Source organism: Nicotiana attenuata, unplaced genomic scaffold, assembly GCF_001879085.1.
Source record: "Nicotiana attenuata strain UT unplaced genomic scaffold, NIATTr2, whole genome shotgun sequence".
In the NCBI taxonomy this organism is placed as follows: domain Eukaryota; kingdom Viridiplantae; phylum Streptophyta; class Magnoliopsida; order Solanales; family Solanaceae; genus Nicotiana; species Nicotiana attenuata.
The window spans coordinates 250446-264101 of NW_017670526.1; positions in this window are offsets into that span (position 1 = coordinate 250446).

A 13656-nucleotide genomic window follows, 5' to 3' on the forward strand; every position below is an offset into this window, starting at 1 on the left:
ACACAACTTATACTCAATACCTAACGGGTAGGTTTACCCCCCGTACCCCCCCCCCACTAAAAGTTAGGCAAGATACTTACCTCAATTCGGCCAAATCAATACTCAAATTAACTTTTCCTTTACAAGTTCACCTCCACTCGGCTCAATCTATCCAAAGACGACTTAAATACATCACACAATGCAAGAGAAAACAATTTCAATTAATAAAGTTATGATCTTTATACAATTCATTAAAATTCAACAAAAGTCAACCATAGGCCTGCCCGGTCAAAACCCGGGTCCAAGGGTATAGGTCTTGACTACCCATAGCCCCACGAGTCCATATACGTGTTTTGTTTCAAAATTCGAGTTCAATTCGACTCTCAAATCTCAAATTTTTATTTTTCAAAACTTTGACAAAATCTCCAAATTTTTCCTTAGATTCTCATGAATTTGATATTAAATCTAATGTATAATCACGAAATAGCATTGAAAGTTGATTAAAATTACATACCTGATAGTTTGGTATGAAAATCCTTTCACAAAATCGCCTCCCATCGAGGCTAGGGTTCAAAATATATCAAAATGAAGCTAAGTCTCGAAATTACTTAGCTATATGCAGGTTGTAGATGTCGCATTTGCGACATAGGGTTAGCAAATGCGAACCCCGCAAAAGCGGACAAGGCATAGCAAAAGCGTACGAGGAGGAGTTATGCTAAAGTCGCATTTGCGACCAAAAAATCGCAAATGCGAAGACAGCTGCCATCGCAAAAGCGACAGAAATCTTCGCAAATGCGAACTCTTCCCCAGCAGCCCAGTTTTGCAAATGGATGGAACTAGTACCAGCACTCAAAAATTATATAAAATCATTTCGAAACCAATCTGAAACTCACCCGAGCCCCCAAGGCTCCAAACCAAACACCCATACCAATCGAAAAATATAACATGAACTTGCTCGTGCGATCAAAACATCAAAATAACCTCTAGAATCATGCATAGGACGCTAAAACACATGGAAGTCTTCATGAACTTCGAAAACTTCTAGAATCGCAACCACACATCCGAACTATATCCAATCAACTCCAAATGACGCCAAATTTTGCAGGCAAGTTTCATATGACGAAACAGGCCATTCCAAGTTCCGAAACTAAAATCCAGATAGCCATAAAGTCAAACCTAGGAAAATTTTAAACCTTTAAATTACCAACTTCCGCCAAATGATGCTGAAGCCCTCTAGAAACATCCAAATGTAAATCCGGGCATACGCCCAAGTCCAAAAACATCATCCGGACCTATTGGAACCATCAAAACTTCGATCCGAGGTCAAATACTCAAAGGTCAAATCTTGGTCAATTCTTTCAATTTCGAGCTTCTCAAATGAGAGTCGCTCCTTAAAATCATTTCCGAACCACTCAAAAACCCAGCCGATGATGCACGCAAGTCATAATATACTATGTGAAGTTACTCATGACCTCAAACTGCCGAACTGGATGCAATTGCTCGAAACGACTAGCCGGGTCGTTACAAATTTTTCCATCCACAATAAAATCAACATCCTCAATATTAAGAAGTGACAAATAAAGAGGATGAAAGGGAATATAAACCTTTGGGTGAGCTACTTTAGCTGCTAGAGGAACAAGGCAACTTGAGATAAACGAAAGAAAAAAATGTAATTTCAAAGACGTTCGATCGGACCAAAGAGCAATATACGCCTTTAAATTATTTGCTAAAGATAAAAAAAACGAACTAAGAATGCGCGACACTAGAAGAAAAAATAGCAAGTGAGATATAAAATAAATGTAAGACCTCTACTTTGGATTTTTTTTTGCCGTGAAAGAATGTGACGGTAAAAACGACAACGAACTACTATGGTTAGAAATTGACGTACTTTGCATAGATTTATAGAGATTTAATTAAAATGTGTAATTTTCAATTTTTTAACAAAAAAAGTTTAAAAATGAGTTAAAGTTAGATGAGTTAGTAATCATCACAATTGTATTGAATATCAACTATTTTTGAAATAGCTGAAAGTATTGTATTTGCGGAGGTTATCAAAAACTTTCACAAAAGAAACTCCACAATAAGAATAATTTTGTGGAGGTTAGAGCAAAAGTGCAACAAATAAAATATATAATGGGGGTCTTCTACAACCCTCACAAATAAGCTGCCACAAAAAGAATTATTTTGTGGGGATTGGCACAAACGCCAGAAAATAAATGTATAGTGGGGGTTTTGTAAAACCCCTATAAATAAACCGCCACAATTTAACAAATTTTTTGTAGTGATCCTACCAAACGACTTCTAACTGTATCACATGAGAACATGGACGGTAACACGATCGCATCATATACTTTACAAGCAAATTACAAATTGTAACACATCAGAGTGTCATGTTCTAAATGCATGAATATCTATATATAAACATGAAAATAGTCTCAAAAGATGGTTTCTAAACCATGTACGTACTATTGCGTACGATCACTGTGAAATTCATCACGACATCTTCATACTCTTCAGCAAGGTTCGTACAAGTATGCTAGCCCATACATCATACTATAGCTACTTCTTTTCTTCGTATTAGCGAATGCACTACATACAAGGTGCACCAAGTATAACGAATATTTATCAATAGCTACAACCTGTTCAATCACTAAAATTGAATCGCCAAAATGAATTTGATATAAAAGAAAATCCTAGACATGAAGAGAGAAGTGTAGAGAGAAGAAGAAGGTGGTATTTTTATTTCCGTCAAGTGAAAATGAAAAAAAAAAAAAAAAAAATCTGACCGTGTTTCTGGATCCATTTGATCCTGATATGCAACCAGCACAAATTACAAATATGGACACAAGACAAGTAAATGTGGCTACAAAAGTAATGACTTGATACAAATGTAAAATAGACTATATCAGCTATCAGTTATTTGGGCCTTCTTGTTTGGGCTGCTCAATATGAATTGGGCCACTGTTAGCATGTTGAAATCAAATCCGTAAATGCTCAGTAGTCGAGGATATTACATTTTTAAGTTGTCCAACTCAAGATTTCTTTGATTACAATTTGGCTCTTCCCAAAGATTGTTTAATGGTGAAAATTAATCACTTCTCGAAGTCCAATATACCTTTCTCTTTTAACTCTAGGCTATTGGTAATTGGATTGAATGCAGCTCCCAAAAACCCTTCCCAAAGTGTTTAGTAGAAGAAGAGATGAATTAAGAAAATTCTGGCTTTTGAATTAGATTCCTCAACATTCGACATGTTCAATTCAATCTATATTAAATTATTAACTATCAAACTAGGTTCACAAAGCAATGATAGAAGATACAACCTCAATTAGACATCAGACATCCAATCAATCAATTGTTACTATAACCGAAAACGTCACTAATGGGATGTTATATTAATTTAGAGTGATCTAATTCATTAATTTAGAAACATCTTCATTAATTCAAGAGAAAAAAAGAAAAAAAGAAAGAAAGAGAGAGATCAACAATTTGCAACACATCCCGCGTAGAAGTTAGATCAGAGTAGTCATAAAGGAACAAGTGATCTATCCTCCTACTCTAATATTGGATGATATTCTTGTTGGGATCGAAATAATAAGATATCATACGGAAGGTAACAAAGTACACCTTGACAACGATAAATCATACGACAAAATCACTAATATAATTTGACAGTTTTCCGACCACCATTACATCGGAATCTGACGGATTTTCGACGGAAAAGAAGTGCAGAAATTTTCGACCAAAACAGTCGCAAAGATGAAAAACTGGGTGACCAAAATAAATTTTATATTTTGCGACCGACTTGGTCGGTAATCTTGCGACCGAATCTGTCACAGATTTAAAATAAATAATAATATTTTATTGATTGTTTCCGACTGATTTGGTCGGTACATTTAATAATTAATTTAAATAATTTCATCATTTTCGACCAAATCAATGGAAATAATGAAAATTAAACTAAGAAATATTTATATTTTCCGACCACTTCAGTGTAAATCTGGGTATTTCCCAGTTAAGTTTTCCGACCAAAGTAGTCGGAAATCAGTCATAAATTCTGAATATTTTCAGCAGAATTCTGCTGCATTTTATGCTACACTACATGCAATTCAAAATCAATCATTCAATCAATTATTCAACCTAATATGTGTCACAATTGCTCAAGAAATTGAACACAAAACATCAAATACCAAACTACAAAACTATACAAGACTTTCAAACAAGTGTAAACACATCTATTAAAATATATTAAAGTATAAAAACTTCAACCAAATTATATTCAAGTCTAAAACATATAATCCAAGTGTAAAATGAACCAAGCTGAAACCAATAATGTCTAAATATCATCTTACATTCAAAATTACTATCGATCCTCATCGGTTTCAGTCTCCTCATTGTTAGATTCTTCCCTTGTACGTTATTTTCCACGATTTGCCATGAATGTCCGCATCATACTTATTGTTTCTTGAGCATTATTTCATTGTTGAGATAATTTATTGATCTGCGTCCGTATTGTCTCAATTTCTTCGAATGAAGCAGAATCACCACTAAATATTGCGGTTGGACGACTTGACGACGGCTGTGCTCGAGTCTGTAGACTCTACCTTTATTTATTTTCATGAGAAATAAAAAGAATATATTTAAATGAGCTATAGAAGAAACATACAACTTGTGCAAAATAATATTAAAATGAAGTCATATATAAAGAATTACTAAAATATTTTATACCTTTATTTACTCCTGCCTGTGTATCGAAGTCATATCTTCGGGCATCGGCTGAGAATCGGGTAGAGTTTGTTGCTACTCCTCCATTCTTCTGTGATACCCTTCCTACAATGTTGTTGACAAACATTATATAAACGAATTATATTAACCAAGAATAAAGGTAGTATTGTTAGAATCTTATGTATGTCTCCGATGCACGCGGTTCGACCCATGCTTCTCTTGTACCATCCTCCTCCTCTCCCTTCTTCTTCTTCTTCTTCTTCTTCTTCTTCTTCTTCTTCTTCTTCTTCTTCTTCTTCTTCTTCTTCTTCTTCCCCCATGTGACTTAATAAAAAAATATGAGTTCATTACTTGAATCTCATTTATGTAAAGCTAAGTAAAGTTTCATAAATAAATTACCAATCTCAATCGATGGGCCGCAAAACTGATTGAACCTCCGGAATGCAACGAGCCACGCTTACTAGAGGCTCTGTTTGCCTTCGCCTTTTCACTCCTTTGCTTCCATTCCTCATTATTCCACATCGCCAATAGTTTGAGACTAGACGTCTTCACGCAACCACAAAGGCCTGCTTCCACCTTTCCGTGCAACAAAGTGAGTATCTTTCATTCTTTTCTGAGCTCTTTTCTCGAAATCTTCATTCACCAGATTTTCATGCTGATGTTGCCATACACACTTAGTCTGCAATTAAAATAAATGTTAGACGAACACAATACATATTATATAAATTATATTCCACATATTCAATCTTATCTGGTATGGAATCTCTCTCCGAGAATTCCACGGCTCATGGGAAAATGGTTTCATAGCTTCCACAACCATATGTGTGGCCTGAAAGGATGGCAAAAACCTGCATTATATGTAAAATAAACATTCATTAAATATATGTAGATCTTTATTCTAATAATTAAAAATTGAAGAATTACTTACCCGTCCCCATAGTGTACGATAATCAATCGATGCATATGATCATACTCTACAGTCCCACCAACATACTATCTCCGGGAAGGAGCAACTGAAGCAGCACGCATATATGGCGATGCAGCCACCTGAGATCCTCCAATATCAAGTCTAGAAGTATTTGGGATCTACAATAATGATTATGCAAAAACAATTAACTAATCTACAAGAACAATTTAATAATTTACCAACTAATTTCTAACAATTGAACTAATTTTCCTAGCACTTAAGCCATAGAAAAATTTTCAAAAAAATTAAAACTAACCTTGCTATGAAGAAATCTACAGTTGGACGAGGTGAAGATGGTAGTGGCCTACAACCCAAAGCTTGTGGAGATGGAGAATTATGCCGCTACCAAAAAAACAAGTTAGGGTTTGGATTCTGCCGCGACCATGGCCGCAAGAGAGAAGAGAGAAGAAGAAAAGAGGAGAAAGAGCTATACCTTGGAGAGGGGAGATGATGGAAGTGTGGAGATGCTCTAATTTTCCGATGGGGCGGAGGTGGGAGGCAGAGATGAAATGAGAGGAGGAAAAAGAACAAAGAGAGGAGAAGAGAATAGAAGAGAGACGGGAAGGGGGATTTTAAATATAGTTTTCGACCGATTCGGTCGGAACATTAAAATATTATATAATATAAAAAGCTTTCCGACCGACTTGGTCGGTAAAAGCACTGACAAGTCTGGCTTAGGAACTCACAGCTATTTTCAGCACTATCAGTCGGAATATTTTAAAAAAAATTATTTTAATTTTTTACGACCAATTTAGTCGAAAATCTAAATCTAGTCAAACTCCGAAATTTTAACTTTTATCAACTAACGAATCAGTCGGAAATTTAATTCTCGCAATTTTGCGCCGAAACTAACGACCAAAATAGTCTCTACAAGGTCGCAAATACATTAAGAAAAAAATAGTTAACATTTTTTGGCTATTTTTGACTGAACCGATCGCAAATTTCCGACCTCTTTTTTCGGTCGGAAATTTTTAGTCAGAATTTTAGCATTTTCTAATAGTGAATACAATTATACCAAAATATAATATCATACGAGGTTTTGTCATTGACCTATATTCATACAGAGATCTACTAATATAAATGAGAGTACTAAAATATCGAGGGAGAAATCTTCCCTTAACCAAGACTCTCAAAACTCTAAAGGATATTGTGAATGCTGTTGTGTTTTCGTGTGAGAAGGAAAAATCCTCAATTTGTAAAAGTGCGAAACTTCACCTCCAAGAAAAGGATTAGTCAAATATGGAAGAGACCTACTCCACTAAAAATTCTTTTCCACAAAGATAATCTTTTCAACAAAAAAAAGTAATTCTAGTTATAGTAGAAAATCAAACCCTAATAATTCTATCTTGATCTAGGGGAATTGAGAAAGAGGTTCCCAGACAATTGAAAGTGCCTTTTTCTAATTTTATAATTCACTTACTACTTTACTACCGAAGAAGAGATCACATGGACTCAAGGTTAAGGATGCCTGCAGTCTTTAGAAATATTCCACGGATGCTTCTGTTAAACATGTTTTTAGTTCGTCTGGCTTCTAAATACGTTCTTTACAGCGTTGTTTCTCTTAAGTCAATGCGTTCTTTGTAGAAGTTTCCACTTTAAAATTCTTGAATCCCCTATCTCTTGCCTTTTGTTAATATTTCCCTAACCAATTTTCACCTTCCAAATAATGTAAACAGGCAGTCTTTTGCTAAAAAGACTATCACTTACTATCTTGGAAAAGTTTAATCTGATATCTGTTAAACAGGTAGTCACATTTGATAGAGTTTCACACCTTCTAAAACAGGCAGCAAAATTATGTTATCCCATCTTTCATAAATAAACAAAAAGAAAAACTTACTAGCTGATTAAGAAGTAACAAGTGATCAAACTTTAATCTAAGAGTTGATAATTCTGCTTTCTTGATCTAGGATGAAAAAGTTCTGCTAGAAAGCTATCGCACACCATTTCTCGTAAATCGTTTAATGATCCCATCCTGAAAGGGAAATAAACTCATCAATCTAGAAGTAGATCAAAGATGTTCGAAGCAGCATTGCACCATGAAATATAGGAAGGTGTAGGGGACTTATTAAAGTTCTGGTATTATAAAGAATCACTTGCTGAAATTGTAAGGAACAAAGTGTATAGTAATTCTTTTGTTCTCTTTTATAAATACACTACTGACTAAACCTAGCATATGTTTGAACTTTTAAGTGTCTGAACTATTACACATTGTTTTACCATTTCACAGTATATGAGTGTCAACAGTCAAAAGGGAGATATATACAACATGATAGGTGTAAACACAGAGAAAAAAATTATGACTGATTAGCAATCAGTCACTTGAGATAGTTTGAGTCTCACAAGGTTTCTCACGGATACGTGATGTGCCGTAGAAATGCGGCACTTTCAATATAAATTTCATAGACTTTAGCTTATCTTTTAAATCAATTTAGCTTGTTACTTATGTTGTTTTGTTGTGTTGAGAATTAAGTTTTGATGATTAACAATTGTGTCCAATGAACGTGTGCTAAGAACCAAGTTTGCTAAATATTTGAAAGATTTGATCACCAATTAGAAGATTATGGATTAACTCCATTATCTCAACAACCACCGTTCAAAAGAAAGAAGATTCGGGAGCTTTCACTCTTCCATGCAGTATTTGTTTGTGTGATTTTGCAAGAGCTCTTTGAGACAATGGGCTAGCATAAACCTCATGTCTTTTGCTATCTACAAGCAAGCGGGATTGGGTATGCCTAGGCCTACTAGTATGAGATTGCAAATGGCCGACCGGTCGGTGAAGCAATCGGTAGGGATATTTGGTGATGTGCTTGTGAAAGTGGGTAAGTTCCTTCTTCCCGCCGACTTTGTTATCCTTGATTGTGCAGTAGATAAAGAAATTTCCATCATTTTGGGAAGACTATTCCATACAACCAGAAGAGAACTTATGGACTCGGAGAGAAAACGTTTCAAGCAAGTAAGGGCATGAAACTACCAAATGCATATGAGAGAGGATGTTATTGAGGCGAAGATGGAAGAGGAATACCTCAATAAGTCATTGGCGGTGATCTTGATGAATTTTGATATTGATGATATAGAGGGATATGTGGAGATGGTGAACGCACTGAGAGAGTTCGGTTCATTCACCTAGGAACGAAAGAATCATTCTATTGAGTTGGAGAATAAAGTCACTCCTCCCACTAACCCTTCAATCGTTGAGTCGCCACAACTTGAGCTCAAGCCACTACTGCCATACTTAAGGTATACGTTTCTTGGCTTTAATGATACTCTTCCTGTAATCGTTTAATCTTTGTTAAATAATGTGCAAGTTGAGAAATTATTGGATGTCTTGAAGAAGCATAGATGAGCTATTAGTTGGACAATAGTGGATATCCGGGAGAATTCGCCGGTATTTGTGAGCACAAAATTCAACTTCAAAAAGGATATCAAACATAGTGTAGAGCACCAAAAGAGGTTGAATCCCTCTATGTAAGATGTGGCGAAGAAGGAAATCATAAAATGGTTGGACGCTGGGTTTGTTTACCCCATCACGGATAGTCCTTGGGTGAGTCCAGTGCAATGTATTAAAAAGAGTAGAGGCATGACTATAGTTCAAAATGACAAAAATGAAACCATTTCAACGAGGACTATGACCGGATAGAGGGTTTGTATGGATTATTGGAAGCTCAATAGTGCCACTTGTAAATATCATTTGCCTATGCCTTTTATTGATCAAATGCTTGATTGGCTAGTGGGAAGGTTATTCTATTGCTTCTTGAATGTATACTCCGACTGCAACCAAACAAACATAGCCTTGAAAGACAAAGAGAAGACGATATTCACTTGTCCTTATGGGACCTTTGCTTTTAGTTGAATACCATTTGGGTGGTGCAATGCCCCGGCCACCTTTCAATGGTGCATGAAGTCGATTTTCTCAGATATGGTGGAAGACTTCTTGGAGGTGCTCATGGATGACTTCTCTGTGGTTGGTTACTCATTTGAAAATCGCCTTGACAATCTTGTGCAAGTGTTCAAAAGATGCAAAGAGACCAACCTTGCACTTAATTGGGAGAAATGCCATTTCATGGTGGATGAGGGTATTGTTCTTGGCCACAATATCTCCAAGCAAGGTATTGAGGTTGATCGAGCAAAAAATGAAGTTATTTCCATGCTTCCTCCTCCTACTTCTGTCAAGGGTGTTAGAAGCATTTTAGGGCATGCCAGTTTCTATCGAAGGTTTATTAAAGACTTCTCAAAGATTACTATCCCCATGTACAAGCTTCTTGAAAAAGATGCTAATATATTTGATGAGAAGTGCCTCAAAGCTTTGGAGGAGTTGAAAGCAAAGCTCACCACGACACCCATTATTGTCACTCCCAATTGGTCTCTTCCATTTGAACTTATGTATGACACTAGCAGAGTGGCTATTGGGGCGGTGTTTGGTCAAAGACAAATAAAATTCTACACCCCATCTATCATGCATGCAAGACACTTAAAGACGCACAAATGAACTACACGGTGACCGCGCAAGAGTTGCTTGCCATGGTCTATGCTTTTGAAAAATTTTGGGCTTACTTGTTGGGATCCAAAGTGATAGTCTTTACACATCATGTCGCTCTCCGTTACCTTATGGCGAAAAAGGATGCCAAACCAAGGTTGATTATGTGGATCCTTTTGCTGTAAGAATTTGACTTTAAAGTCAAAGATCGGAAAGGAACGGAAAACCAAGTTACGGATCACCTATCTAGGCTTGAAGAGGCGAGAGACCAAAGGAATATCTTGAGATCAATGACTCCTTTTTAGGTGAGCAACTTTTGGCATTATCTAGCACTTCAACTCTTTGGGATGCCGATATCGCTAACTTCTTAGTTAGTGATCTTATTCGCAACGAACTGGAAACTTATCAAAAGAAGAAGTTCTTGCGAGATTGTAGGCAATACAATTGGGAAGGTCCCTACTTGTTTTGGATATGCGCCGACAACATCATTAGGTGTTGTGATCCGGAAGAACAGGTGATGCCGATTGTTAAGTGTGTCATGACTCTTCGGTTGGGGGTCATCATGGTGAAAACTGTATGGCAGCAACAATCTTGAGTGTGGATACTATTGGCCATCAGTCAACCAAGACGTCAATCTGATGGTAAAATCATATGATCAATGTTACACCCCATGTTTTTGTACGTGGAAGTACGCCATAAGTAAATTGATATAAAATCAAAAATAAGATGTTACATCCCGCATTTTTGTACGTTGATGTTTCGTCGTAAGTTAATCGATGTAAGCTCGAGAATGAGATTATTTTGGAATTATAAGAATAGCAAACAAGGGATAAGTAAATTCGTGAATGTGAGAGGGCAAGCAAATCGAAGAAAACGAGTTTCATCGATGTTTGTCAATTTGGGATAAAATACGGTTTGAGCTATAATACCCGGTATTTATGTACTAGTACCATACAAGGTACTACATGGCCATGATAGTGAGGTGTATAAGGTATATTAAAAGTGAGTAGTATTTTAAGTGAATTGAGATAATTCTTAATTATGTGGATAATTGGTTAATTATTGGATTAATGAGGAATTTAATAAGTTAGCGATGGAAATTAGGGAATTATTGGACAAACTTGGAAAACCAAATGTGGCAGCAACTCAAGCCATGTTTGATGACTCTTACATACATTATTAGATGGCAATTTAAGAGATTCGGGTGGCTAAGGTAAGAATTATTAAGTGGGGCCCACGCCAACATAAAAAGTGACATTTCTAAAGCCATTCATTCATTTCTTGGGAAGTCTCATACGGATCATCTATCAAATGCTTCAACAAAGATCATATATTCCACTGGTAACGCGAATCACCTCAACAAGAAGTCATACGAGACTTCTCAGCGTAGTAGCAACGAGATTTTGCGATTCTAAGGGAGTACGGTGTAATTTTTCACAAGAATATCATATGGATTTTTCCCTACTCCGATCTTGCCGTTACGTGATTTGTTGCAATTGGCGTATATTAGAAGGATTGTCAAGAGAATCGTCTCAGGAATGTTAAGGCTATCCCTTCTTTCTTTTGGCATGATCCATACGATGCAAACGAAACGTGCAAATGCACAACTTCCATAAATGACTTTATTCATAGAAATATTAGAGATACTTATGTTGTTGATTCCCCATGTGTCATATTATTATATCATCTGTTCATGGGTCTCAGAAATTACGTAAGTAGATAATGTTTACTTTAAGGTATTATTTAAAGGCAAAATGGTCTTATGACACTCCGAAAGATTTGATTGACGTACTTCTCATGCATTGCATTCATGTACATTGACCCATGACCAGATGGCGTTATATACGCGTATATATGTATATATATGTATATGGATATGGGAAAAGGTTACGGCATTATCTACGCACCGCCACCTAATCAGCTGGTATACGTTGATGATTTGCCCACAGTGACCGAGATGATATGATGGGATGCCCTCAGAGGCTTGATGATGTTATGAAAGCATATACCCATGCATCGTATGACATTTATACGCATACGCACGACATTATAATATTAAATGATTCACACAATTATTCAGATATACATGTTGAGTCTTTTACTCCATGTTTCTCTCATGTCTACTAGTTATTGATTTTTATTCCTTACATACTCGGTACATTATTTGTACTGACGTCCCTTTTATCTGGGGACGCTGCGTTTCATGCCCGTAAGTCCTGATAGACAGGTTGAGAGTACTCCAAGTAGGCTATCAGCTCAGCGGAAGGTGTTGGTGCGCTCCATTTGCTACGGAGTTGCTTCTTTTGTCAGTATGATTAGTACATGTATTAATTTGTATGTCGGGACCCTGTCCCGACCTTTATGATATTACGTATTCTTAGAGTCTTGTAGACAGATGTCATGTATACGGATATTTGTGTGGCCTTGTTGGCCTATGTTTCGAGTATATAAAGAATCATGCCGGCCTTATAGGCCCGTACTTCTTATGTATAAGTTTATATTCCCTTATGCTTTACTCCAGTTCATTTACCTATGATAGAATGATATGAAAGATACGTTATGTTGGTACTCGGTTGAGTAAGATTCCGTGTGCCCGTCGCAGGCCATCGGTTTGGGTCGTTACAAAAAGTGGTATCAGAGCAGTTCTGTCCTAGGGAGTCTACAAGCCGTGTCTAGTAGAGTCTTGTTTATGGGTGTGTCGTGCACCACACTTATAAGCAGGAGGCTATAGGGAATTTAGGACTGTCACTCTTTCTTCTTACTCTAGATCGTATGGTAGAGCTCAGTTGTTAGGAACTCAATTTCGTGTACTCTATCTTATTCATAATACGACGATGCCTACATCCAAGAAAGATATGTGGTAAAAGATTGAATGTGACTATGGAAGGGTTGAGTCATAAGAACTTGATTTTTCATGATGCTTATGATAAGTAAGTGTAAGGTATTGAGTAGATTATGTGTGTACTAAGACGTATAAGCCTCTTGATAAGGAGCCTTAAGGCATGAATATCTATCCACCTTTATGGTCAAAGACAATGAGAGGTCCAGAAGATGAATACAAGTTTCAAGAAGCAAAAGAAACAAGATGAAGACGGGTACGAGGTGCCCAGTTAATGAAGGTTAACAGTATTTACAACTCAGGTAGAGGAATATATGCCTTTTAAGTTACCTTCAACAGTAATAGAGGTATGTACAATTGTCAACACCGATATTAGTTATTCCCTATAGGAGCTAATATATACGGTTTAAGAGAAGGACGGGATATCAGAATACTGCTGGGGTTAGAGCAACCCAAAATTGTGAATGGATTGTTTGTGTTAGTGGACATTTTCAAAAGATATTGCAAATGTGCTAATAGATCTCCCTGTGAGACACCCAGATGGTGCACTCCAGAACAGTACAACTAAATATGAATACTAGAATGTTCAAAAAAAATTATTACAAGGATAAGCATTGGAAGCCTAGAAGGGACAAATATTACCTTAGCGTGGTCCCATACCTGGTAGAGAGGGA